This window comes from Chrysemys picta, chromosome 13 (assembly GCF_011386835.1).
Source record: "Chrysemys picta bellii isolate R12L10 chromosome 13, ASM1138683v2, whole genome shotgun sequence".
In the NCBI taxonomy this organism is placed as follows: domain Eukaryota; kingdom Metazoa; phylum Chordata; order Testudines; family Emydidae; genus Chrysemys; species Chrysemys picta.
The window spans coordinates 15320482-15334120 of record NC_088803.1 but is presented as its reverse complement, the minus strand read 5'-3'; the positions used below and the strand labels follow the sequence as shown (position 1 = coordinate 15334120).

At 43.4% G+C, this 13639-nt stretch overlaps 1 pseudogene; it reads left to right on the top strand.

The window, feature by feature from the left end:
- Positions 1–1908: 1908 nt before the first annotated feature.
- On the top strand, positions 1909–2965 carry LOC135975550 (olfactory receptor 6F1-like; annotated as a pseudogene).
- The last annotated feature ends 10674 nt before the right edge of the window (positions 2966–13639 follow it).

The window sequence follows — 13639 nt, the reverse complement described above, 5'->3', positions numbered from 1 at the left end:
GCTTAGCACATTACCAGGAAGTCTGTACAATTTTGCTGAGACCAACTCCAGAGGGGCTGGGGAGGAATATAAAATGAGCTTCCTCATACAACCTTTTCACTTGTCATACACCTGTCAGCCAAAGGCAGTGTCTACTGGCAGATGCTGATCTTCTGAAGTGGATGAGGGTCTAACCAATATAGAAATAGACACAGTTTTCCAGAATCTTTTGGTTATGAAATCATCAAATATTCAATTTAGAAGACTGGATTAATCACATTCACAGCCAGCCTTCTGGCAACATAAGTTGTTAAGAACCAAGAACACCCGGAGAAGCAGACTGCGAAGGGAGTGGGTTTTATTGACCAGCTCCGGCAATAGAGCTGGAAAGGTAGATCCTTTAGCCAAAGTCAGATTGCCCCTTAAAGATAGTTTAAAGTATCTGTATTAAGAAATATATTGCCCACTGCTGGAAATGTGAGCTAATTAATCATCCTGCACAGCAAGGCAGGTTTGCCAGAGCAAGGAATCATTGAACTGATATTCACAGAGTAAGTATATTTCCCTATGGTGTTTTGTTTATTTTCTTTTGTTTTTTACTTCCACTGTAAACTCTAGCATAACTATAAGGACATATTGGGCCTGATTCTCCTTCCATACCAGTCTGACACTGGTGTAAATCCACTAACTTCAGTGAAATAACTTTTGATTTACATCAGGGTATGTGACAGGAGAAATTGCCCCACTGATGGCAATGGAGGTACTTTGGATTTATACTGATGTGTGGAAGCAGAGAATCATCTCCCTTCTCTTCAGCAGACTTACTCCTGATTTGCACTGGTGCGAGTGAGTGAAGAATGAGCCCCATTTACTTCAGGGGAATTACTCTTGATTTACACCAAGGTGAATGAGAGGAGACTAAATTGTACCAGTAACACGTGAAACTCACGGCAGTAGTAATTCATTGAAGCAATAGATGAGGTCACTCAGGGTATGACTAGACACCCACTGCTGGCCTGTACCAGCCAACTAGGGCTCATGGTGCTTCATTGCTGTGTACACTTCTAGGCTTGGGATATATCTTAGGTAAGTGCAGTAACCATCACCCTGGCACTAGCTCCTGCTGCAGCTGTGATACAGCAGCAAAGAATGCTGTCTTGTGGAGAAAGGTAGGCAAGGAGAAGGCAGCCGTAGGAAGGGGCCTCAGAATCTGCCCGAAGAGGCAGATGGAAAAAAGCTATGAGAGAAAGGAGAAGAATCTACATGCTGAGCTAGAGAATGAAGTGCAGCTGGGACAGGAGGTGAGATGATAAAATGAAAGAACATCAGGAGAATAAAAGCAGGGGACTGGGAAGTGAGAAGGACAGAAGGAAAATAGGAAAGGTTTCAGAACTGGAGATGGAGAAGAAAATTGACCTGGTTATGTGAGCTGACACTATTAGAGAAGGGAAGTAGAGGGAAAATCTACAGATGCACTGGAGAGAGAGTATCAAGAGAAAAAAAACAAAGGAAATATAATTGGTGAAAAAGAGAATTTGATCAAAAAGCTGTGTTAGATTAAAACACATCCTGAAAACAGTAAAGCCCATCCACAAAGGACATGAAGTATATGACTAGAGAGAATGACTGTTTGAACGTCTATTGACAGAATAGAGTTCAAAGGTGTCTAAGGGACAAGTGAAGGACCACTAGTGAAGAACCTTGCCTGTCCTAACAGTTAGAATAACCTACCCTGGTCACCACACAGAGGCGGTGATCTACTGGTATTAGGTATTCTGACAGACTTGAGACACTGAGATGGTGAACTCAAACCTTCAAGGGAGTGCTTAATTTTTAATGGAAGAAGTGCTGGAGCACAAGCAATTAGGTGCCGGAGCTCAAGTAATTTTTTTGATGTAGCAAGCCCAGAGGTGCCAACAGTATGAAATGCCAAGCCAGGGCTCAGCCTTGGCAAGTTCTGGAACAAATTAAGCACTGCTTCATTGGTCAGCAATATCTAATATGTTTAACTGCCTCTCTTCTAATCTCTTGCTTTGTGCAGATGGACTACGTGCCTGGAACATTTATGGCAAACCAAACCAGAGTGCATGAATTTATCCTCTTGGGCTTCCCTGGTAGTCAGAACTTGCAGACCTCCCTCTTTGTGCTGTTTTCCATGATGTACTTCCTGACAGTCATGGGAAACATGGCCATCATAATCCTAGTGAGAACATGCTGCCACCTGCAAACTCCCATGTATTTCTTCCTCTGCAACCTCTCCTTCCTGGAGATATGGTACACCACAGCCTGTGTTCCCAAGACACTTGCAATCTTCCTGGGGAAAAGCAGAAGCATCTCCTTTACTGGCTGCATCACACAGATGTACTTCATTCTAGCCTTTGGCTGCACAGAATGTTTCCTCTTATCGGTCATGGCCTATGACCGCTATCTGGCCATTTGCTACCCATTGCGCTATAGCTCCATCATGAACAGCACCTTGTCTGCTTGGATGGCCCTCTGCTGTTGGGTGTCTGGTTTCCTAGCTATTTGTGTGCCGGCATATCTCATAACCAGATTGTCCTTCTGCAGCCCCAGTGTGATCAATAATTTCTATTGTGACCTAGATTCTTGGATAGTTCTCTCCTGCACAGACAAACACCTCCTTCAACTGGTGGCTTTCATCACTTCCTTCATTGTCCTCCTGAGCACCTGTATCATAACCCTGATCATCTACATTTATATCATCTCCACAATACTGAGAATACCATCAGCACAAGGATGGCAAAAGGCCTTTTAGACTTGCTCTGCTCATCTCACTGTTGTGATTATCTGGTACGGCTCCACCATTTTCCTGTATGTCAAGCCTTCTGTACAGAACACCCTGGATCAAAACAAAATAGTCAACACCTTAAACACAATTGTAACTCTGTTGTTAAACCCTTTTATTTACACTCTACGAAACAAAGAGGTGAAGAAAGCCTTGGAAAAGGCACTCACTGGGATGTAAAGTGTGTAGATGTCTTTGATCTAGTAAAAATAAGATATCATTAGAGCTGTACACAATTAAGAACATAAGAACAGCCAGACTGGGTCAGAACAAAGTATCCTGTCTTCTGACAGTGGCCAATGCCAGGTGCCCCAGAGGGAATGAACAGAACAGGTAATCATCAACTGATCCATCCCTTGTCATCCATTCCCAGCTTCTGGCAAAGAGAGGCTAGGGACCCCATCCCTGCCCATCCTGGCTAATAGCCATTGATGGACCTACCCTCCATGAGTTTATCTAGCTCTTTTTTGAACCCTGTTTTATCTTGGCCTTCACAACATCATTATTTCATTTGAATTGTTTTTAAGGAAAAACATATTTTCTTAAGACCAGAAACCTTTCCATTTTATTTTTATTGAAACAATGTTTTGAAATGTTGGTATTTTGAATGTTTGTGTTGAGTTTATTCGTTTTTCTTTTTTCGGCACTTTATGACTCTTCAGCATTTGAAAATGATGGCACAAGAAAAAAAATTAAAATAATGAGAAATGAAAAAAATAAATATTCCTGTATATCATTCATTCTATTGCATTTAGAAGTAAAAATGGGGCTGGGGAAAAAGGATAAAGAAAAAAGCAGGGGAAAGGGGGAAATTCCAAAGTATCAATATTTTGAATTTTCATATTTGTTTATAAATGTTTTGCAGAAAAAAAAACAAAGAAAGCAAAACAAAAACCAAATAAAAATAATTCATTTTTGAATGAAAAATCATTTGAAATTTTGAATTGTTTCACAAATGCGAATTTATTCATTTTTACAACAAATTTTAAACAAAAAGGTAAAATGTAATACAGTGTCTCAGGGTTAGTGATTATGTCTCCATATCTTATAGTATTGCCCACCTGTGTTTCTCAATCAGGTAGGCTGTGATCCCTTTTTCATGAAACAAGCCATGCTCTCAGCTTGTCTCCTCAGTGAAAGATCCTGGGTTTACCTCAGTACCCCAGTTATGCCCCCCAAATCCATTGTCTTTACTTTAAGCAGGACAACCCCTCTGCTAGTTTTGCTTTTTCCTGCAGATCTTCTCTTATGTGAATTCGCAACTTCTTCATTATCATTAGGCTCAGTAAAGCAAATAGACATATGAGACACACAATACAAAATGACCAACTAGATAGAGAAGTGATTACTCCCACTGAACAGAACCTGTTTTATCACCTTCTGTTGACTTGTCTTAATTTACATATTTTAAGAACATAGTTTTTAGTAGAGATACACAACTCCTTAAATATCATCTGTGCATACATTTAGCAATGATTATGACGACCAATATGTTATTGGCTATTGGTAGAGACCTTACATGCCACCCTTTGGTGAACTGTTACATAGGCTTGGTCTACACTCACCCCCCAAATCGAACTAAGGTACGCAACTTCAGCTACGTGAATAACGTAGCTGAAGTTCGAAGTACCTTAGTTCGATCTTACCTCTGTCCACACGCGGCAGGCAGGCTCCCCCGTCGACTCCGCGGTACTCCTCTCGTCTAGCTGGAGTACCGCAGTCGACGGCGAGCACTTCCGGGTTCGACTTATCGCGTCCAGACAAGACGCGATAAGTCGAACCCAGAACTTCGATTGCCAGCCGCCGAACTAGCGGCTGGGTGTAGACATATCCATAGAGATCTGACTCAGGAATCACTGTAAACACATTTTCCCCTCTGCCAGTTGGCACCAAGGGGTCCCCAGGTCACAGCACCTCCTATTGGCTAGCATAACCTAGCAGTCACCTAAATATTTTTGAAAATCTGGCCATTACAGTAATGTGATCAAAAATGCTTAAGGGCCAAGTATTTAAAGGCATTTAGGTACTTGGTGGGATTTTCAAAGATATCCAGATGCCTAACAACCATTGCAATGTATGAGTTTTAGGCACCTAGATGTTTTTGAAAATCTCACTAGGTGCCTAAATACCTTTAAAAATCTGGTCCTAGATGACCTCAGAGACAAAGTCCCATTTTTAAGAGTGGTTTGGCATTTAGGAGTGGCCCAGATGCTCAAAGGTATTTAGGCACCTAATTTCAATTGAAATCAGTGGGAAATAGCTAAATACCTTTGTAGATCTGGGCCTGTTAGTTCCCACTGACAAGTACTTATTACTCAGAGCTTCTCATCAAAGGAGCAATGGTGCATAGGCTATGAACTGGCTGTTCCCATGCAGCTGAATTTCACCCTTATGTATGTTGTATAGTTGGGGTTCACTTTAAATATTGAAGCTCTGAGCTGTCACTTATGGCGTGTTGTACTGAGATGTGAAAGCCTTTGGAGAAAGATACAAGACAGTATTCATTTTGTAAACATTTTCTTTGAAAGCCTAATTAAAAATCCCACCTATCCTAAGCACATTAGGGGAGTGGTACATGTGACACAAGGACCACTTTATGCCAACTGGCAAAGGGCACAGGAGATGTAGGAGATTTTGCAAAAATTCTGTGGGTCAGATACATTCATAATAATTCACCAAAGGGTGGCATGTAAGGAGTTTCCCAAGAGTCAGTAGCCCACTGGTCATTAAGGAGCTATGTATCTATACTAGAATTATGTTCTTAAAGACTTTGGAGGTAACCAGGAGGAGACATACCTCCGCCAAGTTCTTTTCAGGCAGTGGATAACAGACTGTTTGGTCATTTGGATATTGTGTTCCTGACAATGTATGCCTATTTGCATATTGAGCCAAGGGTTAATCAAGAGATCATGAAACCCATGAGAAAGGCCTATACAGGAAAAATCAACCAGCAGCTTGGCACCTGGTTTATGAATAAGGACCATGGATTTTTCTGACATATTAGAGCGGTAACATGCAGACTCCTTCACCTAGGAAGCAAGTTAGCAGTGTCTTTACCTCATGAATGAAGGGGTCAAGCCAACCTGAGCGTAAATTGCGGTAAGGATTTTTGTGTGAATGACACATAGTCATGAGAATATCTTATAAATTAAGTGTAGGGTATAGAATGTATGTTATCAAGTAGTAGGGGGTAGCTGTGTTAGTCTGTATCCACAAAAGAAGAAGTGACTTTTTTACTCATGAAAGCTTATTTCCAAATAAATCTGTTAGTCTTTAAGGTGCCAACGGACTCCTTGTTATTTTAATGTATGTTATGATTTTATATTATATGTAATCATTGATTGCCAATACTTTGACCTGATATCACTATAATCTCTATTCTTTGTTACATAAACTTATACTTGTTTCCACTATAAACATATCTAACTGCTATGTGTGAATGCGAGTTGTGTTCTGAGATGTAACTAGAGTCTTGTGTTTAGGATCAGTGAATCTTGGAATATTGTAAGTGTGCTGTGGAACAGGGGCTGAGCACTCCAGGGAGACATGCTGAGGGGATGAGGGTTGGTGTATGCCTATTGCTAGTTGCAGTATGACAACTGTGTAGGCATGGAGGGGAATTCTTGTGTTGATGGTGGGCAGTGGAATTATGCAGGGTACAGACAAACACAGGTCCAATAGATTTAAGGTCATGTTTTTGAACAGTATCTGAAATTGCCTTATCAAATACCTCTAACTCATGGAGAGGGTTGTAACAAATAAAAAGATACACTTGCACTGCAGTCAAACAGTAGGAATTGGATCGTCGGGCTCAATGGGTAAAAGTAGGCCGTCGGGCTCAATGGGTAGTGATCTATGTCTCGATGTCTAGTTGGCCGCCAGTATCAAGCGGAGTGCCCCAGATGTCTGTCCTACATCTTGTCCTGCATTTTGTTTTACATCTTCATTAATGATCTGGATGATGGAATGGATTGCACCATTAGCAAATTTGCGGATGACGCTAAACTGGGGGGAGAGGTAGATACAGTGGAGGGTAGGGATAGGGTCCAGAGTGACCTAGACAAATTGGATGATTGAGTGAAAAGAAATCTGATGAGGTTGAACAAAGACAAGTGCACAGTCCTGCACTTAGGATGGAAGAATCCCATGCACTGCTACAGGCTGGGGAGCGACTGGCTAAGAGGCAGTTCTGCAGAAAAGGACCTGGGGATTACAGTGGATGAGAAGATGGATATGAGTCAGCAGTATGCCCTTGTTGCCAAGAAGGCTAACGGCATATTGGGCTAGATTAGTAGGAGCATGCCAGCAGATCAAGGGAAGTGATTATTAACCTCTAAATTCAGCACTGGTGAGGCCACATCTGGAGTATTGCGTCCAGTTTTGGCACCCCACTATAGAAAGGATGTGGACAAATTGAAGAGAGTCCAGTGGAGGCAATGAAAATTACCAAGGGGCTGGGGCTCATGATTTATGAGGAGAGATTGAGGGAACTGGGTGTATTTATTCTGCAGAAGAGAAAAGTGAGGGGGAATTGATAGTAGCCTTCAACTACCTGAAGGGGTTCCAAAGAGGATGGAGCTAGGCTGTTATCAGTGGTGGCAGATTACAGAACAAGGAGCAATGGTCTCGAATTGCAGTGTGGGGTGGGGGTCTAGGTTGGATATTAGGAAAAACTATTTCACTAGGAGGCTGGTGAAGCACTGGAATGGTGAAATTTCTATCCTTAGATTTTTTTAAGGCCCGGATTGACAAAGTCCTGGCTGGGATAATATAGTTGGAATTGGTCCTGCTTTGAGCAGGGGGTTGGACTAGATGACCTCCTGAGGTCTCTTCCAACATTAATCTTCTATGATTCTATGAACTGGATGTTTATAAATTAGTCAAACTAGACTTTATTTTATAACAAGACTGATTTATACAATTGTTACCATGTGAATATATACATGACATATTAAATGAAATTTAAAGAAATTATATATAGGTTGGAAAATTCAAAGAAGTCTAAGAGAACTAGGTGCCAAATTCACATTGAAATTCAGTGGGAGTTGCAACCCTAACTCCTTTAGGTTTTATTTTTAAAACCCTGCCCTTCAACAATATCCAGGATTTTGATTGATATTATAAATTAGGTTCTGTTTACTCAAATTCTCCATGCTTTATGGTTGAAATGATCTCCATGTGTAACTTCAATAGCCAAAAAACCATCCTGTGTTGCACAAGAAACCTTAATTCTGACACTTGGTTTTTGCAAATGTAACGTTCTTTTAATATGGTTTCTCCCTCATATGTATGGGCTGATTCTCCTCTCCTTTAGATCACTTTTACATCAGTATGATTCAGTGACTTCAGGGAAGTTACTTCTGTTTAATATTGGTGTGTAATAAAACTTATGCTGAGTAATAAAAACACAGATATATTAGTTGTTCAGGAATAAATCCCAGTTGATTCCAAAGTACTTCTTCGACCTGGCACTCTACTGTCTTGTACCAATCAGGGGTAAGTCCACTGATATAAATAGTGTTGATTTTCTTCTCTGGTGTAAACCATGAGTAATTCTATTGAAGTCCAGGGATTTCATACTCCTCTCATACACATGAATATCAATCAGGAATGACTCCATTGTAATGACAAGGCCAGATTCCCTTCTCACTCACACTGGTGTAAATTAGGAATAATTCAACTGAAAACAATGGAGCTTCATCAGAGTGAAATCATTGACAATTGACTGGTTAGTGCCTCTGCCTGCAAATTTCAAAAGGGCCTAAAGAAATTAGGGTAGATTTTCAAAGCTACAAATTACATATATGCATCTAGCTCCCGTTTAAGTCAATGGAAGACTAAAGAACCATTTTGCTTTTGAAAATATGCCTCTTAGTTACTAGTGTGGTTTTAATCTTTGTTCTTCAAAAATAGAGGAAAACAGATGTTTAAAAATAAATTGTTATTAATGTCTACCTGAAGGAACAATATATTTAAAAAGAGTTAAAAAGGAAAAAGAGATTGAACTAGCCTTTAAAGAATTAGAGTAAGAAGTTCATACAAAATCAAGCTGCAAATATATACTTGGGAATCATCATGCTGAAATACAAATAGAGCTGGATGGGGGAAAACAGTATAAAAAGAACATGGACATTTTGTACTCTGTTCTCAAAATTTTGAAAATTTCAGTACTTCAACTTTTTGCTATGATTCAGCATAAAACCCAGTATCAAAATATTGGGATCTCCCACAACATGGATATTATGATTTTGATAATCATCATTCCTATATGATCTCCCACAGCAAAAAATATCCCATGTAGAGTTCTAGACTCCTCTTCAGTACATTTAAGAACATAAGACCAGAGGGAATCCAATCAACACATCTTCTTCACATTCAGTCATACATCATTTGATCATTATTCATATGTCCAACACAGATTTACACTCCTTCAAAACACCACTGATGCACGAGCAATAAGTCTCACATTAGCTGGCCTCAGATTGCTACCACTTCCATGGCTTTTTGTTTTATGTTTGTACAGCACCTAAACCAATGGGTTTCTGGCCCATAACTTCATAATCATCATAGAATCATAGAATATCAAGGTTGGAAAGAACCTCAGGAGGTCATCTAGTCCAACCCCCTGCTCAAAGCAGGACCAATCCCCAACTAAATCATCCTAGCCAGGGCTTTGTCAAGCCTGACTTTAAAAAACTTCTAAGGAAGGAGATTCCACCACCTCACTAGGTAACCCATTCCAGTGCTTCACCACCCTCCTAGTGAAAAAGTTTTTCCTAATATCCAACCTAAACCTCCCCCACTGCAACTTGAGACCATTACTCCTTCTTCTGTCATCTGCTACCACTGAGAACAGTCTAAATCCATCCTCTTTAGAGCCCCCTTTCAGGTAGTTGAAAGCAGCTATGAAATCCCCCCTCATTCTTCTCTTCTGCAGACTAAACAATCCCAGTTCCCTCAGCCTCTCCTCAGAAGTCATGTGCTCCAGCCCCATAATCATTTTTGTTGCCCTCCGCTGGAATCTTTCCAATTTTTTCACATCCTTCTTGTAGTGTGGGGCCCAAAACTGGACACAGTACTCCAGATGAGGCCTCACCAATGCAGAATCACATCCCTCGATATGCTGGCAATGCCCCTTATACAGCCCAAAATCCCATTAGCCTTCTTAGCAACAAGGGCACACTGTTGACTCATATCCAGCTTTTCATCCACTGTAATCCCTAGGTCCTTTTCTGCAGAACTGCTGCCTAGCCATTCGGTCTCTAGTCTGTAGCAGTGCATGGATTCTTCTGTCCTAAGTGCAGGACTCTGCACTTGTCCTTGTTGAACCTCAGATTTCTTTTGGCCCAATCCTCTAATTTGTTTAGGTCCCTCCAGCGTATCTACCACTCCTCCCAGTTTAGTGTCATCTGCAAACTTGCTGAGGGTGTAGTCCACGCCATCCTCCAAATCATTAATGAACATATTGAACAAAACTGGCCCCAGGACCGACCCTTGGGGCACTTTGCTTGATACCGGCTGTCAACTAGACATGGAGCCTGTGACAAGATGGCCAAAGTAGTATGGTGGGTCCTGCCCTTTTCTTGATGGGGAGGGGGCTAAGATGCCACCCCATGCTCCTGCTCTTGGGGCCATGAGGGCCCCACTAGTGGCCCAAGAAGGTGGTAAAGGAGGGAAGTGTGGGAAGGGTCTGGGTTTGCTCCTTATTCTGAGCCCCAGCCCCTCTCAACCCCTGCAGGTTCTTACCCTCTTCCCCCTTGGGTGGGGTACCTTCAGTCCTTAACCGCTGGGGGAGGGAGTCTCCCTTACTTCATTTCTCTGATCTTTCAAGTCTCACAGCACACCTCCAAGGTCCAGTCCTCTCTCCTTCTCCCCTGACTGCCTGAAGCAGGGGGCTTTATTAGGTTCCTAACAGGGCCTTAATTGACTACAGGTGCTCCAATTAACCTGTAGCAATCCTCCCTAGTCTACAGGGAACCACGCCTTTATTAGCCATGGGCTTATATCCTTCCCCTCTACCACTCTCCCACTGATCCCGGCCCTCCTGAATCACAAGCCATTGATCACTACCAATTGAGCCTGATGATCTGACCAGCTTTCTATCCACCTTATAGTTCATTCATCCAGCCCATACTTCTTTAACTTGCTAGCAGTGGACTCTCCCAGGCGAACTCCCAGGCAAACTTCCTCTGTTAGCCTCTCCGCTGGTTCACAGCTGATTGCCTTTTTATAACAGTCAGGTCCACCTGGAACAAAGCACTCCCAATTCACACTTTTCAAACAATCAAGCACACGGTCAAACTGATTCAAATATTCATCAGCACAGCCCCACAATGCAGCACTTAGCGTACCTCCTCTCGGATTGATCCCAGTCAAACTCCCTCTCTTAGCCACTCAGCTGGTTCGCAGCTGACTGCCTTTTTCACAGCTGACTGGACTTCATCAGTGTTTGGGGGGAGGAAGCTGTCTAGTCCCAGCTGCGCTCCAGCCATAGGAATTACGATACCTACAGGCAGATATCAAGGGCCATGATGGAAAGGAGCCATGACTGGGACACAGTGCAGGGTTAAAGTGAAGGAGCTGTGGAATGCCTACCACAAAGTGCAGGAAGCAAACCGCCACTCCGGTGCTGCCCCCATTACCTGCCATTTCTACAAAGAGCTGGATGTGATACTTGGGGGGTGACCCCACCTCCATTCCGAAGACCACCATGGACACTTCAGAGGCTGTAGCAGCACAGAGTTCAACAAGGCAGGAGGAGGAAAGCAGGAGCGAAGGTGCTGAGTGAGGGTGCTGTTTTCAAGCCAGGAGAAAGGAAGCCAGTCGTAGCAGATGGTGCTTGGGGAAGAACAAACAGCAGAGGAGGTGCCCTCTAAGTGGCTTTTATTTTGGGGAGGTAGTTGTTCAGTGTGGGCCCTTGGGGTGAGGAGGGTTGCAGAAAGAAGGGTTTAGGGCTGTGTGCATGCCTAGATGCAGAATAGGGCATTGATGTGCTCTCTCACATCGCAGTAATTGGCCTCAGTGATTTCTTCAAAGGTCTCATGCAGAAGAAATCTCATGCAGAAGCTGGGCAATGCACTTGCACAGGTTCCTTGTCAGAGCTACTGTGCTCCGTGTCCCAGTAAGGCTAACATGTCTGCGTCACTGTGCTGTGAGGGGCGGGGGGACCATTTCTGCGCACAGGCAAGCGACATAAGGGCCAGGGCGGAAGCCACATTATTATAGAAGATCCTCCCTTGCTTCCCAGGTTACCCTCAGCAGTGAGATATCTTCCAGGACGAACTCATCCTGTAGAAAATGTGGGGACAGTGTTCAGTATAGAGGCCCCCTGCAGCTGTTGGCTCTTCCCCAAGGCACAGAACCAACCCCAGAGGACACTACGGCCCTGAAATAATCAGTCCCCCTTGCCCCTGTGTTTACTCACCATTTTTGGGCTCCTGTGGGTTACATGTACTCCTTTTGGGACTGGCACTTTCTGCTATTGTGTACACTGTACTTGTCTTTAAGTACATCTGAATCATTGCTCTGTCTAGTGTGAACAATGCTGCCTCTGTTAAGTGTTGCATTTTGGCTTTACAGATGCAACCTTGAGATCCCAGCCATCCTTATCATCAACGGCCCAAAGACTACAAAGAATCAGGAAGCATACACGAAGAGCCAAAGAGGACCTGCTGCATGAAAATCAAATTGTACAGGAGTGGCGGGAGACTGAAAGGAGGCTCTGCCAGCAGAATGCAGATCGCTGGCACCAAAGCATGAAGCGGCTCATAAGCATTAGGGAGCACCAAGCAGACTCGATACAGGCGCTCATAGCACTGCAGATGGAGCAGATCCTTGCCTGCCCCCCCCCCCCAGCCCTTGTCCAAAAACTCTTTCCCTTGTGCCCCTATGTCACTGCCAACCCGCTTCCCCCAACATCTGGTTTCTTACCGCCACCAGCTGCCTCCAACACCTGTAGCTTCACCACCCAGCCCTGCAAACTACGACCCTTACCCACTGCACTCAACCCCCATCACTATGCATTTTAGCCAGCCTGACGTGCAGCACTCATTGCGCGGCACTCCAGATAGGAAGGCTGAATATGATAACAGGACATATGCAAATCTGTGATTGTTCTGTTCCACACCCCACCCCCTTCCTTCCTTCCACACAGCACAAATGTGTCATGCCCTTTCTGTTTCCCCAGCAGTTGTGTTTCTTTTCAATAAATGCATTTTTTTGGCTTTGAAAACATTCTTTGTTGCATGAAGTAAAAGATACTGTAGCCCAGGAAGGCAACAGGCACTGCAAGTCAGTGCAGCATATGTAGCAAACACAGATGCCTACTAGCATTGGAACCACTGCACTTCACTCCTCTGCAGAAGGAAAGAATCATTGTCTTTATTTCACAGATGTGGAAACCATGGTGAAGAGAAATGACTTGATCCATGTCAGTGTCAGAGCTGGGAAGATAACCCCACAGTCATGACTGACCATCCCTGCCCCGCAGACCTTGCAATTTACATGGACAAGTCAGACAAAGGGAGGGAAGGGGAACCATGGCCACAGGGAGAGGGGAAGTAACTTGTCCACACTCACAATACACAGAGGGTGAATTTCCCCACTGGGGAATAGAACAGATTTGGGTGTAACCAATATACACAAGAATCAATACTGAGGCTGCTGGACTTATTTGAAGCATCTGGTGTTTACTGCGGTTGGAGACAGTTAGAGCTTGACAATCCCAGTGCTCACAGCTCGTGCAGAGCTGTTCAGAGCATGTGGGACACCCAGGGTCCTACAAACAAGTAGGGGACTGGTGCAGCATAGCAGTATAGCAAGATTGCAAGCCCCTTAAGGGAGAGACCATTTTTT